Here is an 18,041-nt window from a genome sequence, read left to right as displayed (position 1 = left end):
GTCCCCCCTCTGAGGATATCTGCTTTGCTGAGATGCTTGAGATCCTTAGACATAGGGGTGATTGGCAGTTCAAAAGCCCTACTGAGGATGAGTCAGTTCGCCTGAAGGCTTTCGGGTCTCAACCCTCCACCTCTTGGGTGGCTCCGCCCTTCAATGAGCTCATGTAGTTGGTCTCTTGGAGGGCGTGGGAGTCACCGGAGTCCATGGAGCCTGTTCCCAGGAGGCCTAACAAGTTTATATCAGCTCCACCAGATAAAACCTCCTTATCCAAAGGAGTCCCTGTTGATGCCGTGGTGGTGGCGGCCACCAAAAAAGAAATGTCTTGAGACTTTCTCATCTATTCATCCTCCTAATAGAGAGTCTAGGATCATGGATAGATATGGGAAACGCATGTTTAGTTCAGTGACTTTTGCTGTATGCTCACTGAACTACTTAACCCATTTCACTAGGTTGCAGAGAGATCTCCTTAAGGAGTTGGTAGATGCTCTTTCAGGGTACAGTAGCTGCAGGGTCCTCTGACAAAGTTGCTGCCCAGCGTGATACCCTAAATTCTATTGTCAAATCATCCATGCGTCTCCTATCCTATGCAGCTGATGGAACGAGTAGGGCAGAGGGTATAGGAATCGCTATCAGAAGACATTCCTGGATGCGCTTGTGTTCTTTTGGGGAGGGAGCCCTTTAAGTCATCCTTTGTAAACACCCCTTTTGATGGCTCATTCCTTTTTGGGCCTAAAGTGAAGGAAACTCTGACCAGGTGTGAACAGGAGGGAAAGACCGTCTGCCGTCTGGGTTGGTTTTTCCACCCCTACCTGGCTTTATCCCAAAGGCCAAAGAGGAGGAAAATATGGTTCTGGAAAGCCCAAGAAGCCTTTCAGGACACACGTGAACCCCCCTCCAGGGGTAGAGGAGGGGGTAATAGTGGAAGACGCCACCCTCATGGCAGGGGGGGGTTAGCAACATCAGGGTGACTGAGATCACTTCTCTGGTCAACCCTACCAGCGCTCCTGAAAGGAGGCCGACTGTCCTGCTCTTGAGGCAGTCAGGGGTTGCTTATCTTTGTATCCAGATGCCTGGCAAGAAGTAAGACAGCTGGGTACAAAGCATCATTTCCAGAGTGTATTTCATACCATTCGCCACCCCCCCCGTCCATAAGGAGAATCCTGGACGTTCCACCCAGTTACAGGGAACAAGCACTTTTAGAGGTCCACAAGTTGCTAGAGAGTGTCATCCAGCCAGTCCCCAGCAGACCGAACAGGATCTGAAACTTACTCAAGGTTCCTTTTGGTTCCAAAGAAAACAGGGAACTGGAGACCCATTTTGGACCTCAGCAGACTCAACCAATCTGTGAAGAAAGAGAAGTTCTGGATGGTCACGCTCCAGTCTGTACTTCTCTTCTTAGGGAAAGACAATTGGATGTGCTCAATAGATCTCAAGGATGCGTACTACCACATAAAAATGGCCAGGCCATCCAGAGATAACCTGCGTTTCTGGCTGGGAGCCAATCATTCAGTTTCAAGCCCTGCCCTTTAGTCTCACTACAGCTCCCAGAGTGTTCACCAAATGCATTGCAGTGGTAACGGCTCACCTGAGTCCAAGTTACAAATGGTGACACTGCAGTCTATTCTTTCCTTTTTAGGGAAAGATAATTGGATGTGCTCTATAGACCTCTAAGATGCGTACCACCACATAAAAATGGACAGAGCATCAAGGAGTCACACTTCCAGCTGGGAGCCAGTCATTAACAGTTTCAAGCTCTGCCCTTTGGTCTCACTACAGCCCCCAGAGTGTTCACCAAATGCATGGCAGTAGTCACAGCTCACTTGAGACGTCTGGGATTCCAAGTGTTTCCGTACCTAGACGACTGGGTCCTTATTGCCACCACCAAGCATCTACTTCAACAGATGAGGGACACCACTCTTCAAACTTACTCCCAGTTAGGGATTAGTCAATTTACAATAATCTGCCTTGTTGCCCTGTCAACATATTACATTCATAGACACAGATCTAGACACCATCTCCATGATGGCACAACTTCCGCAAGACAGGGTTTCTGTTCTCAGACAACAAATAGTCTACCTCTTACCCAGAAACAAAGAGAAGGCAAAAACAGTTTTGAAACTCCTAGGGACTATGGCCTCAACGATCACCCTAATTCCCCTAGCCAGAATGGATAGGAGAATTCTTCAATGGCTTCTATTTGCTCAGTGGTCATTACAGGAACTTCCCATGTCTCACCTAATCAGAATCACAGATTCATGCAAGAGTGATCTCCTATGGTGGCGTCAGTCCGACCAGGTGACCATAGGACGACACTTTGTCCCACAACTACTTGTAGCTAAGGTAACCACAGATGCCTCCCAGGTAGGGTGGGGGGGTATTATTGGGGAAGGATGGTCCAAGGTACATGGCAAGAACACGAGGCCCATCTGCACATCAATGTCCTAGAGATGAGACCAGTGCTCCTAGAGTAGCAGACAGTCCAGGACTCTCTTCCACTAGGAACGATTGCAGTCCAGTCAGACAAACATGTCTGTGGTCTGGTACATACACAAGGAGAAACTAGATAATACCCCTGTTGTTGAGAGGTACTGAGAGTATGGCAATGGGCAATTTCTTCCCAATGCTTTCTGATAGCAATGCACATCCTGGGGAAATCCAGCACGATAGCAGACAAGCTCAGCAGGGCGATTTTAATGCCTCACGTGTGGTCTTTGAACCAAAACATATTAGAAGAGCTCTTCCAAAAATGGGGCCAGCCTTGCTGCGATTTTTTTGCCACTCCCATGAATACCAATTGCAGCAGCTACATTGCCCTAATCCCCCCTTTGGGGGAGACGCCGAGAGACGCACTCATCCACGATTGGCCCTTGGGACTTCTGTATGCCCCCCCCCCTCCGTTTCCCCTTATACCCAAAGTCATCCAGAAAGCGAAGTTTTTGGGAAGCAGGCTGATTCTCATTGCCCCATACTGGCCTTGTTAGATTTGGTTCCCTTTTCTCTGGCCTCACATACAGAAAAATCCCTGGGTTTTGGGCCTAGTTCCAGACCTTCTGAATCGTATGTCCGGAACTCTTCATCCTGCTGTCTAAACCCTCAAATTGATAGCATGGCTGCTCCACTTCCAAACTTAGGCTTCAAGACTTCACACCAGGAGTAAAACCATTTTGGTATCCTCTCACAAGGCTTCGATCAGTAAGTTATATGCTAGTAAATGGAAGAGGTTCTCCTACTGGGCACAAGGGAAAAACATCGACCCTTTCTCTGCCCCAATCAGTTCAGTGTTGGAATTTCTTGCGGAACTTTTTCAGCAAGGCTCTGCGGCAGCTACAATTAGAGTCCAACTAGCGGCAATATCTAATTTCCACATCGGTGAATATACTCCTAACCTAATGTTGCACATATTGTGCAAAACGTTTCTGAAAGGCATTTGTTTATTGAGACCTCCCATTAAAGAACCTCTTCCTCCATAGGATTTGAATTTTGTTCTGTCTCACCTAACTTTACCTCCTTTTGAGCCCTTGTCATCTTGTGATCTCAAATTCCTTTCTTGGAAAGCTATTCTCCTGGTAGCCATTACATCCGTAAGAAGCGTCTCAGAGTTACAAGCTCTATCTATCAAGCCATCATACCTGATTTTCCATAGAGATAAGAGTATTCCTACATATTAACCCGTCCTTCGTGCCAAAAGTTTGTTCCATAATCAGTCTATTGAACTTCCAGTGTTTTTCCCCAATTATAGCAACAAGGCAGAGTACAAACTTCACTAGTTGGATGTTCACAGACAACTTTGGTTTTATCTACATAGAACTAAAGATTTCAGAAAAACAGATCAGTTGTTTCCTTCTCTAAAACAAAAAAGGGCATGCCAGTTTTAAAAGTTATGCTTCCAAATTGGCTCTCAAATTGCATTACCTTTATATACTCCCCAAATTGCAAGAACTTGCCATTCAAGGTTAAGGGCCACTCAACCAGAGCTTTAGCTACATCCTCTGCTTACCTGGCCAGATTATCAATGGACAATATTTGTGTTGCTGCTATGTGGGCAACTCCTCATACATTTATTACTCATTACAAAGTGGATTTGGCCTCCAGGGACAGGGCCTCCTTTAGTTCCACTGTGCTCAATGGTGTTCTTCCGTGAGTCACTCAGGGAAAAGGTGGTAGGGACGCAGTCCCATCCAGTAAGAATGAAGGCGAGATAGGACAACATAACATGAAGTTATGTACTTCCCATAACGTTCCATGGTTGTTGTCTATCTCGCCATTCATTCTTACGACCCTCCCACCTTCCCCCAGCCAGGGACTCCTAGAGGATCTAGAGGTGAGGTTTCCTTCCTTACTAAGGAGCTCCTTTGTAGTTTTCCTTGTTGTTTCTATGCCTGCTGTATTATTGGTAGTTTTTTATAGATTATTTATAGTTGGCAGCAAACAAGATCTGGGAATTACACCACTGCATGATGGGATACCTTCCTGCCACGAGCTAAGTTAGAGACTTCGAGCTGGTGTATTCGGCCGAGTTGGAGCCGAGGATCGGCACTGAACCCATCCAGTAAGAATGAATGGGGAGATGGACAACAAACATGGAACATTATGGTAAGTACATAACTTCTTTTTTGTGCTTCGTCAAGACCTAAATTAAACAAAGCAGTTGCTAAGGTTACTCTTTCCAGATGGTTATCACACTGCATTTCTTTTATCTGTAATAAAAAGGGCTTGGCCCTGCAGTCTAATCCTAAAGATCACTCTACAACGGCAATGGCCACATCACCAGCCTTTACTAGCAGACTCCCTATTGATGATTGTGTTGCAACAGCTTGGTCAACAGTTCAAACTTTTGTGTGTCATTACAAATTGGATTTACAGCCCAGATCACGTTCTTCCTGTGGTTCCACCATTCTCAGGAATATCCTTCCTTGATACCACCCAGGTAAAACTGCTTGGGAATCTGTCTCATGTTGAATGTATTGAAAATAGACAACATTGGATACAAAAGTTATGTACTTACCATGACGATAAATCCATGTCTGATTTTCATCCGGTTCAACCTCCCTCCTGCCCACTTCCAAATTGACACATATGGGCTTCTGGTGACCGGGTAGTTTTCTTGTACACCCTGTCTGTGAGCCGTCCTGACAGACTACTTTCCAATCCTGATTCTTAATCATGAATATAATTGCTATAGATTAATTTAATGGGGAAAACTCAATCTGTGCTATTAAGATGAAGTGGAGGGAATTATAGGTAGGGGAGGAGTCAGACTTGTGGATCCAAGAAGCTTCAGAATCTGTGTCAAGGTCAGATCCAGTCAGATCTGACAACCCATGTATTCAAAAACACACGAACACAGTTGAGTAAAAAGCAGAACACCTTTATCCAACACAAAGCTTTCGGGACAACTCCCTTTTTCAATGATTAACACAAGGTGCAGTTACATTCACATTTAAATACACCCACCACACATCACATGACCTGCAGCCAAGGTCATATGATCAACTGCATCAGTATTTAATATATCTACTGGCATTTTTGCTAAATAGTATAAAATTCAAACTCTTATATATACATATAAATATACATCTATTCTTATATATAAAAAAGATATGATATATCTCAACACTCAAAAATTCATCTACTCAACACTCACATCTTACTTAATGTACATAAAATTATAAAAATAATTGTTTATTCAATGCTAAAAAATTTTTTTTTTTTTTTTTTTTTACAGTAAAAAACATGACTAACTCCATGTTACCTAAACATTAATCATTTCAAACAATTGTGCTGCAACTTTACTAAAATTGGTTTTATTGACACGGCTGCATTTAAACCAGGTTCAGTGTCTGCTGACAATCGCACTATCCACTCATATTCCCTTACTTCTAGTTGATTGCATATGTCACCCCCTCTTAAAGTTTTAAATAACATGTCTATAGCTCTAAATTTAAACGTATGTCCAATACCACTTTCTTTTATATGTTTATATAAAGCATTTGTCTCACATTGCCTCCTAATGCTGGACTTGTGTTCAATTATACGATCCCTCAACCTTCTCGTTGTCATCCCCACATAAAAAGATGAACATGCTACACAAGTTGCTATATATACAACATAGCAAGAGGCACATGTTGCCAGTCCATTAAAATTATAGCGTTTATTAGTAACAGGATGTTGAAATATATTGTTATTTAATAAACTACCATCTTGGGCTGGCATTATATCAATGCAACAACTACAATTGTAGCAACATATAGTGCCTTTAGTTCTTCCTTCAGGTTGCAAGGTGGAAGGATGTGAAAAATCCTTATAACATAAGAATGACTTCAAAGACCTTTTATTCCTATAGACATCAAGCCTGTCTCTGCAGCCTAATGGATACTTCGAATCGCTTAAAAGGGTGGTTTGAAAGGGAAGTAAACCCCCTACTACATGTTACTACTGAGACATTACCTTTACATGAAAATGAACCTAATACACCAGTGGTGAATATTCAGGAGTTTGAACATTTACTTTATAGTCTTGAAAGGAAAATGGGGGCGTATAAGCATATGCAGTGGCAACGCTATAGCTTTGCAGCATATATGGAGAAAGGGATTGTACCTAGAGGCTTAAGAATCCTAAAGATGCCCTCTTATGGGAATACCTACCCTGATTTACTGAAAAAGTGGCAATGTCTGAATCTCAAATTAAGCCATGACTATATGGTGTTAATGAATGACTTTTTCTTGGACATAGAAAATGGTCTTAAAAAAGATATAATAGAAATGGAGGATAATTTGTTTAATATGCCATGCTGGAAGGAAGGTTTATCCATTCATCAAGCTATGATGGATAGACTAACAGCGTTAGATAATAGACTTGAGGCAACCAAGAAACGCAAGCTCCTCAGAGATATTGGCGATTTTCAAACTGGCAACATATTCTCTTGGCCCAGGACTGACAGGGCTGGAGAGATAAAGAAAACAAACTTTAAAATGCATAGTAAGTCCGCATCGGAATCAGTAAAAAGAGTTGCTTTGTCGCTAGACACACTGGATGTCTTTGAAACTGCAAGCATACCAACGGAGCATGTGAACACGCCCCCACTGTCGTCACAGCATCATGCGAGCAGCATGAAGATGACGACAGTAGCTGAAGCACCTCATGGTGCTAGTAGTGAAGCAGAAAGTGTGCGATTACCATGTGGATCTTTCTTGGCATCAAGATCAACGGATGAGCCGCTAAATACGACCAAAAGGACTACACAACCTATACATAATTTTTTTAATAAACCGTTCCAGTTACGACAGCCAGAAAGAGTTGTCGAGCAGAGGGCAGCATCCAGATCTGCCTCGAGGGGTAGGTTGGCTGTGAAAGAAGTGGCGATAATAGATAACAAACGGAAATTATCCATTTCCCCAAAACAACTGAAAATAGCCAGAAAGTAAAGGCAGATGTTTTGAATCTATCATCTTTTAACATTGAGAGTGGACATTGCTCAGTACTTCGTAGAGGTATGGGATTTATTCCTACAAGTCCTGATGATATTGTAAATATACTAACGGATTTAAAAATGTTTGTGAGAAGTGTATCCTTAAAACTCATTTTTGGTAATGAAGCAGTAAATGAAAAGGGTTGTAAAAGGCGTAGCACTTTCATTCCAAATACTATACCAATATTAGTAGCCTTTCATGACTTGTGTGAGTCGGAACTTAGAAATACATATGATATGAAATCAAGAGGCAATAGTATTTTTAACCTTACGTATACAGAGCATATATCTCTTAAAGAATTAAGGAATGAACCTAGCATAATCATAAAACAAGCAGATAAGGGGGGCTCTGTGGTGATTATGGATAGAACTAAATACATAGAATCTGTCCTACTTCTGCTTGGGGATGAGACAGCTTTTAAACTTATTTCTAGTCTAGATGTTAAGAAATATGTATCCTATGTTAACATGTGTATATACGACATACAGTTAGCAGGTGATATTACATTGGATTTATTCCATTTCTTTACTGTGACTAGTCCCATAATACCACAATTATATGGGATTCCCAAGGTGCATAAAAACAGGGAGAATCCACCAATGAGACCAATTGTTTCAGGCAAAGGATGGGTTATGGAGCCTATCTCTTTGTATTTGCAAAAGCAACTGCAACCCCTGTTATCTATTTGCACTACTGTTATTAAAGATACAACAGATTTCTTAATGAAACTCAACAGATGGCAAGTTGATATGAAAGATACACTTTGGGAAAATGGGAATATGTATATGGCTGTGCTGGATATAGCCTCTTTGTTTACTGTGATTCCCATTGATTATGGTGTAGAGTCTGTACGTGATTTCCTTACACAGCACTCAGGCTTTACATCTAGACATTCTGATAATATCTGCATGTTATTAGATGTAGTGCTGAGGAATAATGTATTTATTTTAATGAACAACATTATGTGCAACTAACAGGTGTGGCTATGGGTACTCCGTAGCTAACACGTTGCTAACATAGTCCTATACCAGTGGGAAAGGACATACTTGTTTAATGATAGTGGCTTTATAAATGATGGGGTCCAATTTTATCAAAGGTTTGTGGATGACTGCTTTCTCATTTGGAAAGGTACCCATATGGATTTGTTAAATTTTAATGCCTATATAAATAACACAACATCCTTTTTGAATTTCAAAATGGAATGTTCACAAAGTAGTGTGAATTTTCTGGATATAAATTTGAAAATGAATGACAACAAATTTGTTACCACTGTGTATAAAGAGGTTTCATCTGGGCTATTTAGAAGCATCAAGCATGCATGCCCCTCATGTATTCAAGGGCATAGTGAAGGCCCAGTTGATAAGAATTAGTAGACTTAATAATACTGAAGAGAATTTTGTAAAACAATTAGATGAGACATGTGGTGACTTTATAGCTAGTGGCTATCCACAGAAGTTAGTAGATAGTATGAGAGATTTAGTTAAGAATAATAGAACGACGACCTATAAACCTATATGTCTACCTGATAATAGTGTTAGCAATGAGTTGGAGAGAATGAGAGGTGATGGTAAACTGAGGTTCATAACGTCATATAATATGAAAACACATATAGTTAGAAGAGTTATAAATAAATACTGGAAAATTCTCCTAGCACAGGATGACGTAAGAGCAGTTGTAGGAGCTACACCCTCATTTGCCTATAGGAATAAAAGGTCTTTGAAGTCATTCTTATGTTATAAGGATTTTTCACATCCTTCCACCTTACAACCTGAAGGAAGAACTAAAGGCACTATATGTTGCTACAATTGTAGTTGTTGCATTGATATAATGCCAGCCCAAGATGGTAGTTTATTAAATAACAATATATTTCAACATCCTGTTACTAATAAACGCTATAATTTTAATGGACTGGCAACATGTGCCTCTTGCTATGTTGTATATATAGCAACTTGTGTAGCATGTTCATCTTTTTATGTGGGGATGACAACGAGAAGGTTGAGGGATCGTATAATTGAACACAAGTCCAGCATTAGGAGGCAATGTGAGACAAATGCTTTATATAAACATATAAAAGAAAGTGGTATTGGACATACGTTTAAATTTAGAGCTATAGACATGTTATTTAAAACTTTAAGAGGGGGTGACATATGCAATCAACTAGAAGTAAGGGAATATGAGTGGATAGTGCGATTGTCAGCAGACACTGAACCTGGTTTAAATGCAGCCGTGTCAATAAAACCAATTTTAGTAAAGTTGCAGCACAATTGTTTGAAATGATTAATGTTTAGGTAACATGGAGTTAGTCATGTTTTTTACTGTAAAAAAAAAAAAATTTTTTAGCATTGAATAAACAATTATTTTTATAATTTTATGTACATTAAGTAAGATGTGAGTGTTGAGTAGATGAATTTTTGAGTGTTGAGATATATCATACTTTTTTTATATATAAGAATAGATGTATATTTATATGTATATATAAGAGTTTGAATTTTATACTATTTAGCAAAAATGCCAGTAGATATATTAAATACTGATGCAGTTGATCATATGACCTTGGCTGCATGTCATGTGATGTGTGGTGGGTGTATTTAAATGTGAATGTAACTGCACCTTGTGTTAATCATTGAAAAAGGGAGTTGTCCCAAAAGCTTTGTGTTGGATAAAGGTGTTCTGCTTTTTACTCAACTGTGTTCGTGTGTTTTTGATCTTCAGTTTTTCTGTCAGCAATTCATCTATAATAACCCATGTATTCAACCAGACAAAAATTAGAAAATGTGGATCTGTTATGTTGAGCACATAAGTCTTGTTTTTGCTTCGTTTACTTTATATCCTGCTATACCAATGAAATATTTCAGTTTATCAAATATAATTTTTATATAGTGTTCCAGACTGGTAACATAAAATGGCACTTGCAAATAGGGCTGTTCTCTCAATACCATTCTTTCTTTGTGTCTAGTTATGTTAGATTGTCTCATGTCCTTGGTTAATGGCTGTAAATATAAAGTAAAGAGTAATGGTTAAAGTAGTCTCCCCTGACTAGTTCCTGTTGGAAGGTTAAATGGGTTAGACAGATTATCATCTCACATCACATCCATTGATTCTGATAGATCTGCGTAACTCTCAGTCAAGATGGTCTTTAACCTCCTTTGGTATAACTACCATTACTGCTTCTTTCCATGTCAAGGCACGTACTCACCCCACCCCACAAAAAAATGAAAAGGTACTAACCAAAGATGTTCACTGTGTTACACTGCTGCAGTCATCACACTTGGGTTATTCTGCCATCAGGCGGTCCTGCAGTCGGCCAGAGTTCCAAAGTCTTGGTCCGGCGTCGGTTGCTGTCGCTTCTTCCCTGACGTCAGTGCGCCAGGGGTATATAATATGCATCCGACGCCATTTTCTTCAGTCTTTCTTGCCGCGCGGTGCCCGAAGCAGAAGCAGTTCGCAAGTGCCGGTCGGCCAACTCCTGAGATTTTCGAAGTCTAATTTCAGATCCGAAGTCTTCAATAAAGCTAAGTACCCCATTGGGGAAACCTTTTTCTTGCCTCAAACCGATGTCAGAAAAAGTTAATAATTGTGTTTCTTGTGGGAAGCAAATACCTCATAAGGACTTCCACTCTTACTGTATTCCATGCCTAGGCCCTGATCACGACGTCACTAGTTGTCGGTTTTGTGCTAGATTCAACAAACGCACTATAAAAAGGCATTTCGATTTTGCTTTACACTACTTTGGCCGAAGGTTCAATTATACCATGCCGTCTGATCAGCCGACAACCTCAATACCGAAAAAACGCAAAGACAAGAATAAAGACATGCATCTGAGGTCCAAAACCGATGACGAAACCTCTTCTAGGCCATTCGTCGGTTCGCCGGTTCTCAGTGAGGTGCTTTCGCAGCCCCTGACACCCGCTACCTCAGAGCCTCAGGCCGCTTCCAACTCCCACATGGTAACATCTAGGCCTCTGGAAACTCAAGGTATTGGGCCTACGGAAACTAATCCCTCAGATGGGTCCAGAGCAGCTGAGCAGGCACTGGCTTCTGAGGGTGTTTTCACACCTTCACAACTTACCATTACAACAACAGCCAAGACAAAGGTACCATTAAAGACAAAGAAACAAGTACAACATTCTCCTGGACAGTACTCCATGCCTAAGAAACAGATGCTTAAAATGGCTGAAGACCTCATTGCTCTAATCAGGGCTTCCCATCCCCCTCCTGAGAAAAGGCCTAGGCAGGATTCAGACTATGATTCCTCTGATTAGGTTTCCATTTCCTCTGATTCCTCTTCAGACCAGGGATACTCTTTACCCCCCTATGAGGACTCTGATGCTGAGGAATCTATCCTTTCAGCTTTCTCCTCCTGAGGATTATTCTTTTGGGGAAACTTTACATACCATGAGGGAACATTTCCATTGGGAAAGTCAGGATTACTCGGAATCCAAGAAAAAGCTCAGGGATTTCCTCTTATTGCCTCAGCACAGGTCCCTGGCTTTTCCGCCTGTGCTAGACATTGTGGATGATGTGTTCTCTGAATCCAGCTTATCTCCTGACTCTCTGTCCCCTGCTCCAGCCAAGCCAGATAGGTATTATAGAGTCCCTGACTCTCACAACTTTCTTTACAAAAACCCTTCTGCTGATCCAGAAACTATTTCCCAGGGTCCAAAAGGGGTTAAGGCTTCCATCGCAAAAAATCCAGTACCCTCTGACAGAGATTCCCGAGCTTTGGATAGATGGGGGAAGAAAGTATACACGTCTGCAACTTTAGCAGTAAGAGCCTTAAATTGCCAGTTTGGCATGCTTAAGTACCAACAATATTTAATGGCTCAATTAAAACAGAAAATGCTTGCTAGCTCAGAAGCTCCTGATCGTAAAGAAATGCAGGATTTATTGCATGCAGTTGAACAGGTGGGTAAACATACTCTGCAATGTGGTTTTGATTCTTTAGAGGCCTCTTGTAGAGTCGCAGTTACATGTTCTGTTATTCGAAGACATGCTTGGTTAAAAGAACAGAGTTTACCTGATCATGTTAAGGCAAAGTTATTGGATGCTCCTTTACAACATGATATCTTGTTTGGTGTTAAGGCAGAAGAGGTGTTAAAGAAAATGGAGGATAAAGCTAAATCTATGCAAACAGTCAAGGATTTCTTACAGGTACAGCCACCTCGGTTTAGCAGAAATTGGCCAACAAAAAATTGGTCCTTTCCAGTGTCAGACAGGCCACAGAGAGGCAGATACAGACGCCCAAGAGGCAGATCTCAACCCCCAGGCTCAAACAGACAACGACAGTGGGGGCACCTCAACCCCAAAAGGAGGTGAGGACAAGTCTCAACCATACAGGAAACAGTCGCAATGACTTTCCTTTGCGTATGCCAAGCACATCCCTTTTGGAAGCCCCCTTAGGGGGAAAACTAGCACTTTTTTCTCAAAACTGGCAAACAATCACCCAAGACAAATGGGTCCTGAATATTGTGTCTCAAGGTTACAGATTCCACTTCCATACTTTACCAAAGCTAAAAGGAATGCCAGACCTGCCACAAAATCAATGGGCAGAGGCACAAAAACAAATTTCAGCCCTCAATGGACATGAAAGCTATAGAAAAAGTACCACAACAGGAACAAGGACATGGATTTTACTCAAGACTCTTCCTGGTCCCCAGAAAGGACAAAACCTGGAGGCCTATACTGGACCTTTCAATTCTGAATACTTACCTAGAGATTCCGAAATTCAAAATGTTGACATTACAGCAGCTTCTACCCATGCTGGGCAAGAAGGCTTGGCTTGTTACTCTGGACCTCAGAGGCATACCTGCATGTCCCTATCAGACAAAATTGCAGAAGATACCTCAGATTCAAAGCTGGTACAATGCGCTACCAATTCTCTGCACTGCCCTTTGGCTTATCTACTGCGCCCAGGGTCTTCACAAAGTGCCTGGCACCAGTAATTGCATTTTGCAAACAAAAAGGAATTCAAATATATCCATACCTGGATGACTGCCTCATTCAAGCAGAGACAAAGGACATTCTTCTACAGCATCTGGCGTTTGTGAAAAAGTTGCTAATTTCTCTAGGGTACACAGTAAACGAAAAGAAGTCAAAACTAGTGCCCTCACAACAGATTACATTCCTGGGTGCCAGCTTAAATACAACGGCCCAGATGGCTTACCTCACACTAGACAAACAAGTGCAACTAACTCAATGTTTTCAACTACTGGCAAAAACGTCCCATCTCCCTGCAAGAAAAATTCTGCAGGCCCTGGGATTCATGGCATCCTGCATACTACTAATACCATATGCCAGACTGCATATGAGGAAATTACAATGGTACCTAAAAAGTGTTTGGACTCAACATTCTCAGTCTAGAAGCAGTAATTCCAATGATTCCCTGCCTACAACAGGAGTTTCGATGGTGGGCACAGGCATGTCACCTAAACAAGGGTCAGCCTTTTACCCAACCCACAGCCAGGCAAACTCTAACAACAGATGCTTCGGATTGCTCCTGGGGAGCACACATGGCAGGAAAATGCATTCAGGGCAAGTGGACCACAGACCAGATGCATCTTCACATCAATCAAAAAGAGATGTTGGCTGTGCAAAATGCCCTAACAGCTTTCAGGGATCTTCTACATCCAGGACAACTATTACTAAAGACAGACAACACTACAGTAATGAGGTACATAAACAAGCAAGGGGGAACTCATTCTTATCCCCTATGCAGGCAAGCCATGACCTTGTGGAACACAGCTCTAACGTACCAAGTTCACCTGCAAGCACAATTCCTGCCAGGAAAGAAAAATACTCTGGCAGACGACCTAAGCAGAAATATCGTGGACCCTCACGAATGGAAATTGAATCCACAAATCTTCAGCATAACGCCAAAATGGGGATGCCCAGACATGGATCTTTTTGCCTCCCCTCTGAATTGCCAACTACAAAAATTCTGCACAAGGACTTATCACAAACAAGCATGGAAAGTGGATGCTCTTCTGTTCAGCTGGAAAAACCTAAAAGTTTATGCCTTCCCACCACTGCCTCTCCTTTCAAAGGTACTCCTAAAAGCCAGACAAGAAAAACCACAGATGATCCTGATTGCTCCAGACTGGCCATGCCAACACTGGTACCCTATCTTAAGGAACTTGGCTCGGGGCCCACCATGGATTTTGCCCCAAATTCCACACCTTCTGACTCAACAAAACAATCAGATCCTGCACGGTCAGCTCAAAACACTAAACCTGGCTGCATGGCAAATACTTTAGTCAAACAGGCAACACCTCTCTCTAAAGCTGTTATGGATGTCATTTTGGAGGCCAGGAGGCCTAGCACCAGGAAAGCTTACTCAGAAAAATGGAAGAGATTCTGCACCTGGAACCAGGCTCACAGCCTTGACCCTCTTGTTCCAAACTTTCCTCAGATTTTACAATACTTAATTGAGATGCTGGACAGAGGCCTATCCTTTTCATCAGTTAAGATCCATGCCTCTGCCATTTCTGCACATTACAACACGGATCCTCCTTTATTCTCTCATCCTTTGCTAAAGCAGTACCTCAGGGGGGCTAAAAACATAAGACCACCCCGGAGAGCACCAACACCAACTTGGGACCTCAATTTCGTTTTGGAAAAATTGACCCTACCACCTTTTGAGCCAGCCAATAAAGCCAATCTAAAATTTTATCATGGAAAACAGCTCTGCTCCTGGCAGTAACTTCAGCACGAAGAGTCTCAGAGCTACAGGCATTAATGGCAGTGGAACCTTTTATAATTTTTCATCAGGACAGGGTATCTTTAAGGACAAACCCTACCTTCATGCCAAAGGTGGTATCTAGTGTGGCTCTTAACCAAACCATCCATTTGCCTACTTTTTATCCAAACCTCCAAAATAAAGGGGAGAAACTTCTGCATTCTTTGGACATACACAGGCAGCTACGCTTCTACTTGGACAAAACAAAAGCTTTCAGGAAAACTGATCAACTGTTTGTAGCATATGCTGCAGGATCACAAGGCAAGGTTATCTCAAAGCAGACTGTATCCAAATGGATAGGACACTGTATTTGGTACTGCTACACACAGCATGGAAAGTCGGTCCCTAATAACATTAGGCCTCATTCCACCAGGGCAACAACCACTTCAGCAGCCTTTCTCAGAGGAGTACCTACCAAGGAAATTTTGGAGGCTGCAACTTGGAGTTCAGTGCACACCTTCACCAAGCATTACCACCTGCCTCTTTACTCGAAATCCAGAGCAGGATTTGCCACTGCAGTTCTGCAGGGCCTCTTAGCCAATCCTAACTCTTTATAGACCAACCACCCAAACTTAGCTTTGGGATTCAACCCAAGTGTGATGACTGCAGCAGTGTAACACGATGAACATAGTACAGTTTTGTACCTACCATAAATGTAGATGTTCGAGTGTTCACACTGCTGCAGTCCAGGTTACCCTCCCTGCATCCCCTCTGAACTAGCTGGACTCATCTATACCCTTCTATCCTATACAACCTTTGGGGTGTATTTGCTGGTAACTGAAGGTATTGTTTTTATTTTATATGTATTTTTTTGATTAGCAATATGTTTTGCCTACCCACTTGGGGGCACTTGACATCTGGGGCAAGAAAAACTGAAGAAAATGGCGTCAGATGCATATTATATGCCCCTGGCGCACTGACGTCAGGGAAGAAGTGACAGCAACCGATGCCGGACCAAGACTTTGGAACTCTGGCTGACTGCGGGACCGCCTGATGGCAGGATAACTCAAGTGTGATAACTGCAGCAGTGTGAACACTCGAACATCTACATTTATGGTAGGTACAAAACTGTACTTTCTATCTCCTGCTCCTTTTCCCACACTACTGTTGGAATTCTATCACTACCAGGGTTTTCCATTATACTGGTTTTAGTTGCTTCTTTAATTCAGTTTCCTTTATTTTGATTTTACTACCTCTCTTCTGGTTTTGTTAACTGAGGAAGCTGTGATTGTCTCAAAATGTTACAAATTCCAGTGTAAAAACAACACATAAAACAAGTTTTTTATTTATTTATTTTATTTTACTTTACATTTGTTTACCGGGAAAGTCCAACTGGACACAGGTCCATTTTCAGTGGAGGCCTGGGGAGAAAAGCTCCACATTACAATACATGACATGAGAGTAAAATGAAGTAGAACATGCATACATATGGCATATATAATGTACACATCAGGACAACACGCTGGTGATTAACAAACATACATATAACGTCTATACACACAACAGGACATCATGCTAGTGATTAACATTTCTTAGAGTAGACAGAGGTACATTTTTTTTTTCTTTTGCAGATGTTCTTCGTGTTTCACTGTTGTAGTCATCACATTTGGGTTATCTGCTTGCAGTAGCCCTCAGTCAGCCTGATTATCAAAGTGTTGGGTCCTGCGTTGGTTGCGGTCTCATCTTCTGTGACGTCAGGTAGTCAGGGATATAAAGCATGCAGCTGACGCCATTACATCGGTCTTTCTTGCCGTGCGGTGCCCGAAGCAGAAGCAGTTTGCAAGTGCCAGTCGGCTGACTCCTGAAATTTTCGTTTTCGAGTTTCAGAACCAAAGTCTTCAACTAAAGCTAAGTACCCCGTTGGGGAAACTTTTTTTGCTCTTTACCGATGTCAGTAAAAGTTAATAATTGCATTTCTTGTGGAAAGCAAATACCTCATAAAGATTTTCATTCGTACTGTATTCCTTGCCTAGGCCCAGACCACGACGTACCTCGCTGTCAGTTTTGTGCCTTATTTAACCAACGAACTATCTGTCGTCGGTATATTTACAATTCTAAATATTTCGGTTCTCTGTTCAGTTATCCAGATATATCTTCAGTAAGCGATCCGACTACCGACATTCTGAAAAAATGTAAAGATAAAGATAGACAGAGACGGGCCGCCTAGGTCCAAAGCTGCCGACGACGCTTCTCCTAAGTCAGTCGCCAGTTCGCTGGTACTCAGGTGCTTTCGCAGCCCCTGATAACCCACTACTACAGATTCGCAGACCTCTATTGAGACCCATTCGGAGTCCGTTATGCCACAAGATGCTTCAATTTTGGAATTTGCAGATGTCTCTACCTTGGATGGGGAGCCGCTATGCAGGCACCAGCTTCTGAGGGTGTATTCAGGCCTACTCACTTGCATATTAAACTGACGCCACCTTCTTCTTTAAGGTCTAAAACTCGAACCATGCCTAGAAAACCGACGCCCAGACCGCATGCTCAGGCCTCTATGCCTAAAAAACAAATGATAAGAATGGCTGAAGACCTTATTACTTTAATCAGGGGAAACCAACCCTCCCCTTCTAAGAGACCTAGAACTGAATTTGCTTATGACTCTTCTGACTAGGATTCTGAAATTTCTGTTTCTTCTGACGACCAGGATTTACCTTTATCTACCTATGAGGATTCTGATGCAGAGGACTCTATTCCCTCTGCTTCCCCTCCAGAGGATTTCTCTTTTGGTGAAACCTTGCATACTCTTAGGGAACATTTCCGCTGGGAAAGCCAGGATTTCTCTGATTCTAAAAAGAGGCTTAGGGATTTCTTACTCCTGCCTCAACACAGTCCTTTAG

At 42.0% G+C, this 18,041-nt stretch overlaps 1 protein-coding gene across 1 annotated transcript in view; it reads left to right on the top strand.

Moving 5' to 3' along the window:
- PDCD11 (programmed cell death 11) overlaps window positions 1–18,041 on the top strand; it is a 1,563,481-nt gene that overhangs the window by 1,347,281 nt on the left and 198,159 nt on the right. The window lies entirely within an intron of this gene.

The sequence above is a fragment of the Protopterus annectens genome, chromosome 14.part0, assembly GCF_019279795.1.
Source record: "Protopterus annectens isolate FY-2018-M chromosome 14.part0, PAN1.0, whole genome shotgun sequence".
NCBI lineage: Eukaryota > Metazoa > Chordata > Ceratodontiformes > Protopteridae > Protopterus > Protopterus annectens.
Note: the sequence above shows the minus strand (reverse complement) of the source record. Positions and strands in the feature narration are given on the sequence as shown.